Raw genomic sequence first — 11,316 nt, 5'->3', positions numbered from 1 at the left:
CAGGGGCGTCAAAAGCAAAAAACTAAACTACAAACTCCTCCCGAACAGGCCATGAAGGCCCAACGGGACTGACCGGCCGCCGTGTCATCCTCAGCTCATAGACGTCACTGGATGCGAATATGGAGGGGCATGTGGTCAGCATAACGCTCTCACGGCCGTATGTCAGTTTCCGAGACCGGAGCAGCTACTTCTCAATCAAGTAGCTCCTCAGTTTGTCTCACAGGGGCTGAGTGCACCCCGCTTGCCAACAGCGCTCGGCAGACCGAATGGTCACCCATCCAAATGCTAGCCCAGCCCGACAGCGCTTAACTTCGGTGATCTGATGGGAACCGGTGTTACCACTGCGGCAAGGCCGTTGGCGTCAAAAGCAAAAGCCTACATTTATGCATCTCAGTTGCAGTTCCTGAACAAAATATTTAAAGAAAGAGAAACAAGGGACACTCTCTCACAAAATATTGATGATAATGATGGTGGTATTGCGGATGTAACTGTTGAAAATGATGAGAATCCTATACAGTCAGTTCCAAGCGTACCACGTTATGCTGCAGCAGCTGAAAAACCTGAATCGTCTTTCAAAACACCTGCATCAAAAACAAACGGAAAACGGATTGTGTTGAATTAGAAATGATTGCATCTCTGAAGGAAACACCAAATCGGTACCTTTCGTTTTTTAAATTTAATGATTTCGATGAATTTGACACTCTCGATTTTCAAATGGAGGTGCTGCAAGTAGTAAAGAAAATCAGGCAGCGGATGCATCCTCTTCCGTCTACACCCGATACACCATATGCCTCTCCATCTAGTACTCCACCAATGGCCTCTTCATCTGCTACCCCACCGATGTTCGCTAATCAGTATATACACAGCCAGCCAAATCCGCAGCACATTATGTCAGCCTACCTAAAGCCAATTCATTCACAAGTGTCGTCTGTTCAGTTCTACGAGGACTCACACAACCTTGGCCTGAACTGTCGTCACAGTTCTTCTTCGGACGACAGCTCAGAATATGCGTTTCACAATTTGTAAAACATCATTTAACTTTGCCTTTCCTTGTATTTACTCTGATGTATTATTTGTAAACTTATGTTATTTCAGTTTTATATTAAAATCTGAATAAAAAAAGAGACTCTTACAAAAAGAAAATTTTTAATTGTACAGCGTGATTCAAAAAGAATACCACAACTTTAGGAATTTAAAACTCTGCAACGACAAAAGGCAGAGCTGAAATTGGTTCAAGCACTGTCTGCAGCTGAACGTCAACTACCCGAGGCGATGGATCGGCCGCCAGGCAGCCCGTGACAGAGCACTTCATCACTGGCCTCCAAGAAGCCCTGATCTTACCCCCTGCGATTTTTTCTTATGGGGGTATGCTAAGGATATGGTGTTTCGGCCACCTCTCCCAGCCACCATTGATGATTTGAAACGAGAAATAACAGCAGCTATCCAAACTGTTACGCCTGATATGCTACAGAGAGTGTGGAACGAGTTGGAGTATCGGGTTCATATTGCTCGTGTGTCTGGAGGGGGGCATATTGAACATCTCTGAACTTGTTTTTGGGTAAAATAAAAACCTTTTTAAATACTCTTTGTAATGATGTATAACAGAAGGTTATATTATGTTTCTTTCATTAAATACAAATTTTTAAATTTGTGGTATTCTTTTTGAATCACCCTGTACTGTCTTACCTCAAAGTTACGGCCAGCATCTGAATCGCTTGAATACATTCCCTCATAAATGTATCTTGGCACTGAAGACGGTCCTTTAGTTTCACATGTAATTCATCAAATGATTTCATTGACATCCTGAAGTAATTAAAAAATTTGTCTTCGTGCTCTCGCAGCTTCGGGAAAGTGGCGTAGAATGCTCCAAATTCCTGCCATAAAGTAATGAGAGGGTGCTCCCAATGAATTCTGCCATTCCTCCTTCGTTTTTTATTCTTTTATAGAGAAACAACATGGCAACCACTTGGCTTCTCTCCATGATCACTACTGAGCATGTGTAGGAAGAAAACATAAAACCTCATATGAACCGTGTAAGAATCGTGTATGTGTGAAAGGGTTTCATTCGTTTTCGGTTGCAACTGAAAGCGAATCGAACCGAATGGAACCGCATGCGTGTGAAACAGGCCTCAGGCGGAATTCGTCATGAAGAAAACTAAATCATGTTGGTCTACGAGTTGGAACGTCGAATGTTAAATCCATTATTTTCGTGGGTAGGTTAGAGAATTTAAAAAGAGAAACGGATGCGTTGAAGTTGGTTATAGTGGGAATTAGTGCAGTGGTAGGAAGAGCAGGACTTCTGCTCAGGTGAGCATAAGGTTACGATAAAAGTTACGCTTGGGCCCACCTCGCATTTTTGATAATTTAGATGCGGTATACAGGGTGAGTCACCTAACATTACCGCTGGATATATTTCGTAAACCACATCACATACTGACGAATCGATTCCACAGACCGAACGTGAAGAGACGGGCTAGTGTAACTGGTTAATACAAAACATAAAAAAAGGCACGGAAGTATGTTTTTTAACACAAACCTACGTTTTTTTAATGGAACCCCGTTAGTTTTGTTAGCACATCTGAACATATAAACAAATACGTAATCAGTGCCGTTTGTTGCATTGTAAAATGTTAATTACATCCGGAGATATTGTAACCTAAAGTTGACGCTTGAGTACCTCTCCTCCGCTGTTCGATCGTGTGTATCGGAGAGCACCGAATTACGTAGGGATCCAAAGGGAACGGTGATGGACCTTAGGTACAGAAGAGACTGGAACAGCACATTACGTCCACATGCTAACACCTTTTTATTGGTCTTTTCCACTGACGCACATGTACGTTACCATGAGGGGTGAGGTACACGTACACACGTGGTTTCCGTTTTCAATTACGGAGTGGAATAGAGTGTGTCCCGACATGTCAGGCCAATAGATGTTCAATGTGGTGGCCATCATTTGCTGCACACAATTGCAATCTCTGGCGTAATGAATGTCGTACACGCCGCAGTACACCAGGTGTAATGTCGGTGCAGGCTTCCACAATACGTTGTTTCATATCCTCTGGGGTTGTAGGCACATCATGGTACACATTCTCCTTTAACGTACACCACAGAAAGAAGTCCAGAGGTGTAAGAACAGGAGAACGGGCTGGCCAATTTATGCGTCCTCCACGTCCTATGAAACGCCCGTCGAACATCCTGTCAAGGGTCAGCCTAGTGTTAATTGCGGAATGTGCAGGTGCACCGTCATGCTGATACTACATACGCCGACGCGTTTCCAGTGGGACATTTTCGAGCAACGTTGGCAGATCATTCTGTAGAAACGCGATGTATGTTGCAGCTGTTTGGGTCCCTGCAATGAAGTGAGGACCAATGAGGTGGTCGCCAATGATTCCGCATCATACATTTACAGTCCACGGTCTCTGTCGCTCTACCTGTCTGAGCCAGCGAGGATTGTCCACGGACCAGTAATGCAAGTCCGTAGATTCACTGCCCCGTGGTTTGTGAAACCCGCTTCATCGGTAAACAGGTAGAACTGCAACGCATTCTCTGTTAATGCCCATTGACAGAATTGCACTCGATGATTAAAGTCATCACCATGTAATTGCTGATGTAGCGACACATGAAGCGGGTGAAAGCGGTGACGATGCAGTATGCGCGTGACTACTCTGACTCAGTCCACCGGCTCTCGCAATGTCCCGTGTACTCATGTGTGGGTTCATGGCAACAGCAGCTAACACACCAACCGCACCCGCTTCTCATGTGACGGGCCTGTTACGGACCCGTTTGCGTGCTACGACCATACCTGTTGCATACAGTTGGCGGTAGATTTTTTGCAATGTGCGGCACGTTGGATGCTCTCTGTCCGGGTACCGTTCTGCATACACCCTGCAGCCTTCAGCTGCATTTCATCGACACTCGCCATAGATGAGTATCATCTCCGCCTTTTCAGAGTTCGAATACACCATGGTCACAGTTCCTACAACACTACACTATCACAGACGTCTGGTAACACGGTGTACTACAGTTGGTCTGCGCGCGGAGACGAATGCAGAATAACAATAGCAGCAAGCGCTACATGCGGACACTGCGACGGCTAGACCAAACCACAACAGTGCACTAAAGCCACACTCGTAAACACGGTCGTCAACTAAACATGTCCCTACAGATGCTGCTCGCCGACCGTGGCCCGTGTTTGTGGCAACACGCAACTGAACGTCGGAGGTTTCAAGCGTCAACTTTAGGTTACAATATCTCCGGATGTAATTAACATTTTACAATGCAACAAACGGCACTGATTACGTATTTGTTTATATGTTCAGATGTGCTAACAAAACTAACGTGGTTCCATTTAAAAAAACGTAGGTTCTTGTTAAAAAACCTACTTCCGTGCATTTTTGTATGGTTTGTATTAAACAATTACACTAGCCCCTCTCCTGACGTTCGGTCTGTGGAATCGGTTTGTCAGTATTTGATGTGGTTTACGCAATATATCCAGCGGTAACGTTAGGTGACTCACCCTGTATATATGTACACATATCAAAAAAAGTTTTGCATCACCTCGGTTCCGAGAGTTCCAGAACCTGTGCAGAATACAACATAGACATCATTTCCGCCATTTTTATTGCTCATGAAAACCACACATTGCATGTTATACCACCATACAGCGAGATCTTCAAAGGTGGTGGTCCAGATTGCTGTACACCCTGGTACTTCTAATACTCAGTAGCACGTCCTCTTGCATTGATACATACCTGTATTCGTCGTGGCATACTGTCCACAAGTTCATCAAGGTTTTGTTGGTCCCGATTGACCCACTCCTCAGAGTGGTTGGTGGGTTACGCCGTCCATAACCAGCGCTATTCAATCTATCTCAGGCGTGTTCGATGGGGTTCATGTTTGGAGAACATGCGGTCCACTCTAGTCAAGAGATGTCGTTATCCTGAAGGAAGTCATCCAGAACATGTGCACGATGGGGGCGCGAATTGTTGTCCATGAAGACTAATGTCTCGCCAATATGCTGCACTATCGGTCGAAGGATGGCATTCACGTATCGTACAGCCGTTACAATTTGTACAGAAACCAGATGGCAGTTATAAGAGTCGAGGAGCATGAAAGGGAAGCAGTGGTTGGGAAGGGAGTGAGACGGGGTTGTAGCCTCTCCCCGATGCTATTCAATCTGTATATTGAGCAAGCAGTAAAGGAAACAAAAGAAAAATTCGGAGTAGATATTAAAATCCATGGAGAAGAAATAAAAACGCTGAGGTTCGCCGATGACATCGTAATTCTGTCAGAGACAGCAAAGAACCTGGAAGAGAATTGTACAGAATGGACAGTGTCTTGAAAGGAGGATATAAGATGAACATCAACAAAAGCAAAACGAGGATAATGGAATGTTATCGAATTAAATCAGGTAATACTGAGGGAATTCGATTATCAAATGAGACACTTAAAGTAGTAGATGCGTTTTGCTATCTGGGGAGCAAAAAACTAATGATGGTCGAAGTAGAGAGGATATCAAATGTAAACTGGCGATGTCTAGGAAAGCGTTTCTGAAGAAATTTGTTAACATCGAGTATAGATTTAATTGTCAGGAAGTCGTTTCTGAAAGTATTTGTATGGAGTGTAGCCATGTATGGAAGTGAAACGTGGACGATAAATAGTTTGGACAAAAAGAGAATAGAAGTTTTCGAAATGTGGTGCTACAGAAGAATGCCGAAGATTAGATGAGTAGATCACATAACTAATGAGGAGGTATTGAATAGAATTGGAGAGAAGAGAAATTTGTGGCACAACTTGACTAGAAGAAGGGATCAGTTGGTATGGCAAATTCTGAGGAATCAAGGGATCACCAATTTAGTATTGGAGGGCAGCGTGGAGGGTAAAAATCGTAGAGGGAGACCAAGAGATGAATACACTAAACAGATTTAGAAGGATGTAGGTTGCAGTAGGTACTGGGAGATGAAGAAGCTTGCACAGGGTAGAGTAGCATGGAGAACTGCATCAAACCAGTCTCTGGACTGAAGACAACAACAACAACAACACAGCCGTTACGGCGCCTTCCCTTGACCACCAGCGGCGTACGTCGGCCCCTCATAATGCCACCCCAAAACAGCAGGGAACCTCCACCTTGCTGCACTCGCTGGACAGTGTGTCTAAGGCGTTCAGCCTGACCGGGTAGCCTCCAAACACGTCTCTGACGATTGTCTGGTTGAAGGCATACGCGACACTCATCGGTGAAGAGAACGTGATGCCAATCCTGAACGGTCCATTCTGCATGTTGTTGGGCCCATCTGTACCGCGCTGCATGGTGTCGTGGTTGCAAAGATGGACCTCGACATGGACGTCGGGAGTGAAGCTGCGCATCATGCAGCCTATTGCGCGCAGTTTGAGTCGTAACACGACGTCCTGCAGCTGCACGAAAAGCATTATTCAACATGGTGGCGTAGCTGTCAGGGTTCCTGCAAGCCATAATCCGTAGGTAGAGGTCATCCACTGCAGTAGTAGACCTTGGGCGGCCTGAGTGAGGCATGTCATCGACAGTTCCTGTCTCTCTGCATCTCCTCCATGTCCGAACAACATCGCTATGGTTCACTCCGAGACACCAGGACACTTCCCTTGCTGAGAGCCCTTCCTGGCAGAAAGTAACAATGCGAACGCGATCGAACCGCGGTATTGACTGTCTAGGCATGGTTGAACTACAGACAACACGAGCCGTGTACCTCCTGCCTGGTGGAATGACTGGAACTTATCGGCTGTCGAACCCACCCTGTCTAATAGTCGCTGCTCATGCATGGTTGTTTATATCGTTGGGTGGGTTTAGTGACAGCTCTGAACAGTCAGTGATACAATATCCACAGTCAACGTCTATCTTCAGGAGTTCTGTGAACCGATGTGATGCAAAACTTTTTTTGATCTGTGTGTTATGCATCGTAATAATCAACAAAGTTATTTGTATCTGTAAAACAACATTTCTCCATTTATCTTGCCCTTTTATAAATTTATAACGAAAAATGTCTTAAATACGGAGCGAAGTTGGCAACGACAGATTGTTGCGAAACTTGGAAATCGTTCAGCCAATAAGAAAGCCCGGTTCCTGTAGTGTCATTATGAGCGGGAGCGGGAAAATAAAAAGAAAAGAAACCAATCAATTTAGATTCCACTATCACCTTACTCACTAGAAGTCATCTTCTCACATTGGCAGTAAACCACAATGTTAATGACGAAAGGGAGAAGTGCCATTATACAATGATCCTGGTACCTACAAACAATATAGTTATGGCAGAAATGGTAGTGGTGGGAGAATCGGCTCGAGGAATGATGTTGAAATCGAAATGGTAGACGGATTGCACAAAGCAAACTAACAATAAATCATAATTTTCGAGAGACAGATCAGAGCGGCATAGGAACCACCTTACTTCGTGTGACTAATTTTGGACACAAATCTGTTGTCAGTTTGAATGAACTGAGAAAAGAGTGTACTCAATTGCTTTTTAGACATAATGAAACGGTTGGCAGGAAGAACATAGTTGCAAAAAGACGAATCTGTATTTCGCAAAGTAAAAATGGTAGGGAGGGGATGGGTATTCTGCTAAGTGGAAATGATTCACTGTGTACTTTCTGTGCTGCAGCATATTTAATCAAAGCAATAGTGGCAGAACCAACAAAAACAACAGATCCAGTGGGTAAATTCACAGTATGATTGTTTCAGTTTGTATAGATACAAATAATCCAAGAACCTAGCTATAAATCACAAATAACTTTCAAGGAAACGAATACTGAAGCAAATACAACTACAATGCCAAAAAAACGAGGCCTGCTATAAGAAGGTGTGTCTGAGATAGAAATGCAAGTGAAAAATCGTCGACAAGAATTTTTTTAATGTGTATGGAGCAAATTATAGAATACCAAATTTCTACTGATGCATTTCATTAACGCTACAGTCGTAAATGCAATCATTTACGAGTATCCACCGTGCAGACTAGTTGCACAACTCACGAAAAGTAAAAATAAGATTTTTTTCGCCTTTGCTTTCTCCATACATATTCAAATAAAGAAGCGGCAAACTACTGTGTTCTCTGCCTTGTTCCTTGCAACGATCTTTTAATTACAGACCACCTCCCATCAGTGGTCTTTGTGTATGTTTCTGTTTTTGGACCCTGAAATAAGGGCATTGTTTTGTGGATATGTGCTTGAATCTTTCATGTTTTAGGCATTTATGGGAACTGAAACAATCAGACGCTGTTGTTGTCTTACGTAAATTATTTGATAATTATCTCCAAAAGTACCACTTCAGAGCCGGCCGCTGGTGGCCGAGCGGTTCTGGCGCTACAGTCTGGAACCGCGCGACCGCTACGGTCGCAGGTTCGAATCCTGCCTCGGGCATGGATGTGTGTGTTATCCTTAGGTTAGTTAGGTTGAAGTAGTTCTAAGTTCTAGGGGACTTATGACCTCAGCAGTTGAGTCCCATAGTGCTCAGAGCCATTTGAACCACTTCAGATTTCTCTTGAACAAGACCAAAACAGCACCTATTAGTGTCTCTTTTAGTAGCACCGAATGCCCCTCGCCCTGGTGCGTTCTTGCTTATCCCAGATTTATTTGTTTCTTTTGTTTCTTTGTTACAGCTTACCCACCAAGTTTTTTTCGTGCCTCTAAACACACGACAATACAACCTTCTCTAGAGTATGGTTTCCAATCAACAACAGATTGATTGACAAGTCATAGCTGGCAAAAAAACGCATTAGCTGCTACATTCATACACCCAAAATTATGTCAACCGCAAGATGGTACTTATCGGTAGTTTGCTACCTGCAAACCAGAAAGCGTTTCCTAGCGAATATTGTTTCCGGTGGCCGTTATTCCCTTTCACCCGACACTTCCATATGAAATGATAATTAAATCAAGACCCTAAGCCGCCGACAGGCGTTGATGTACATCAACGGGGACAGTTGAAAATGTGTGCCCTGACCGGGACTCGAACCTGGGATCACCAGCTTACATGGCAGACGCTCTACCCTTTTTTTTTATCTCTGTTGTATTCTCCAACAGTTTATTGAACATAACTGCTTCTACAATACAATAGCTGGCTGTACAATAGATGTAGACGTCCGTCGATCTAGCTGGAGATGTGGTTCCTCTCGGTCGGCTGGTACTTCGATCGGCGGTGCAGTACAGCGGCTTCGGTGGTATCTTCTCGGAGACTCTGCTATAGCGGTTGCTATTAGCAGCGGACGAAGACTGGTCTGCCTTCGACCGGCCGGGCCTATATAGTGAGCTGGAGCCAATAGAAACCCGGCGTAGGAATCCGTGGCCGGATATGTCGCGGCGACCTCTGCAAGAAAAGGTTCCTATTAATCGACTGGAATCTTCGGCGTGTTTACCTGATGTCTTCGCCTGTTTGGCTGTTTGTTTGTTTCCCTCATAGCTGGCTGCTATGCGGTGCTGTCTGCCATTTAGGGGAACCCAATGACAGACAGTACAATCTCATTCTGTTCGTTAATGTTTGTTGTATTTGTTCGGGGAGGACGTCCCATGACGCTTGTTCGAGTGCATCGTTGGTCCATTAACTCAGTTTTTTTTGTTACAGAGGGCAGCTTACCCTCTGACAGAACACGCTGAACTACGGTGCTGGCTGTCCATCTGAGCCACCGACGGCACAGAGCATAGTGTAACTGCAGGGGTTTATCCGTTGGACGCTCCCCGTGAGACCCACATTCCCACCTAATGTCCACACACTACATTCGTAGCGCCCCTGCCCATTACACTCATTACTCGCGGCAGACAATCTTACCGAGTCCCGTAAGACTTTGGGCAATGCATGTGCATCCGCATAGAAGAAGGTCAATGGCCGGTTAGCCTTAACTATATGAAGATGGTATCTGTTCTTTCGGACATGTCCGAAAGAACATATACTATCTTCACATACTTCCATATGAATCCGTCACTCAGACACTTTATCGGTACCAGCTCCTTTGCTGGCTGGCACATTTCACACCTTTCCATGAGGAATCTGCTTGAAGTTCAAAATGGCTCTGAGCACTATGGGACTTAACATCTGTGGTCATCAGTCCCCTAGAACTTAGAACTACTTAAACCTAACTAACCTAAGGACATCACACACATCCATGCCCGAGGCAGGATTCGAACCTGCGACCGTAGCAGTCGCGCAGTTCCGGACTGAGTGCCTTAACCGCTAGACCACCGCGGCCAGCTCCGATTGAAGTACACCAATCTAGAATCTGCTTATCATCCTTCAGACCATACAAAGACTCCAGGCGCTACAATCTGGAACCGCGAGACCGCTACTATCGCAGGTTCGAATCCTGCCTCGGGCATGGATGTGTGTGATGTCCTTAGGTTAGTTAGGTTTAAGTAGTTCTAAGTTGTAGGGGACTGATGACCTCAGAAGCTAAGTCGCATAGTGCTCAGAGCCATTGAAAGACTCCAGATCAACGCGCTAGCTCATTTTGAAAAGTACTACAATTACTAGCTACAGGTTCGAACCGAACAGTATTTGCAAAGGCGCCAAAATATTCTTCTCGAAAGAAGCCAAAGAAAATGAGCCTGACGTCACAGGAAAAAGCAAAGATCAAAGGTCAAGTGATAATAACTGCAACTAACCACAAACTGTATAAAGATCATATTATACACTGCAGAGAAAGAAATTAGCACAGCTGGAAAACCGAAGGATGCAATTTTAAAACATAGAGGATATACTTTATTAAATCCAAAAATACATTAATTTAAATAGAAAACTTAGTCCTTGAGTGTACAATATACTATACACAATTATACAGTCGCATCACTCACTATGAAGCATGTCCCTAATTTTTACCTGTCGCAATGATGATACGCGACGGTGGCATGCCTTATCACGCAACCGCTTTACAAGCATTACATCGGTACTGCATGTATCTGGTTGTTGCATAATGTACTCCAGCAAGACCTCGTCAGCTTCAGCACCAGGAGTGTGAGAAATCTTCGTGTTGTCTCCTCTTCTTCGTCACTTTCATCATTACTTTCTTGCACGCTTCTGATTATTTCTTCATCTGGTAAAGTTTGGTCCATATCACAATTTTCCTCATTCAGCCACTTAGTAACATCTTCATCATCAACTTCTTCTCTTCCTGAAAGGTTGTGGACCATGTCAGTGTACAAAGTAATTGATAATTCTGAATTGACTGGCTCATGGCTGTCACTCACTACTGGATCCAACTCGGCATCAATGGATAGCCACAATTATCTCCAGCTCTTCCTTATGGTAGCGCTCTCCACTTTATCCCACGCTTCGGCTGCTTGGAAAATAACATCACGTATGTT

The 11,316-nt window shown here is 44.4% G+C and overlaps 1 pseudogene; it reads right to left on the bottom strand.

Annotated features, from left to right (window-relative positions):
* Window positions 1-242: 242 nt before the first annotated feature.
* LOC124556930 lies at window positions 243-360 on the bottom strand (annotated as a pseudogene).
* Between the last annotated feature and the right edge of the window lie 10,956 nt (window positions 361-11,316).

The sequence above is a fragment of the Schistocerca americana genome, chromosome X (genome assembly GCF_021461395.2).
Source record: "Schistocerca americana isolate TAMUIC-IGC-003095 chromosome X, iqSchAmer2.1, whole genome shotgun sequence".
In the NCBI taxonomy this organism is placed as follows: Eukaryota; Metazoa; Arthropoda; class Insecta; order Orthoptera; family Acrididae; genus Schistocerca; species Schistocerca americana.
The sequence above is the reverse complement of the archived record's forward strand: the minus strand, read 5'-3'. Positions and strand labels throughout refer to the sequence as shown.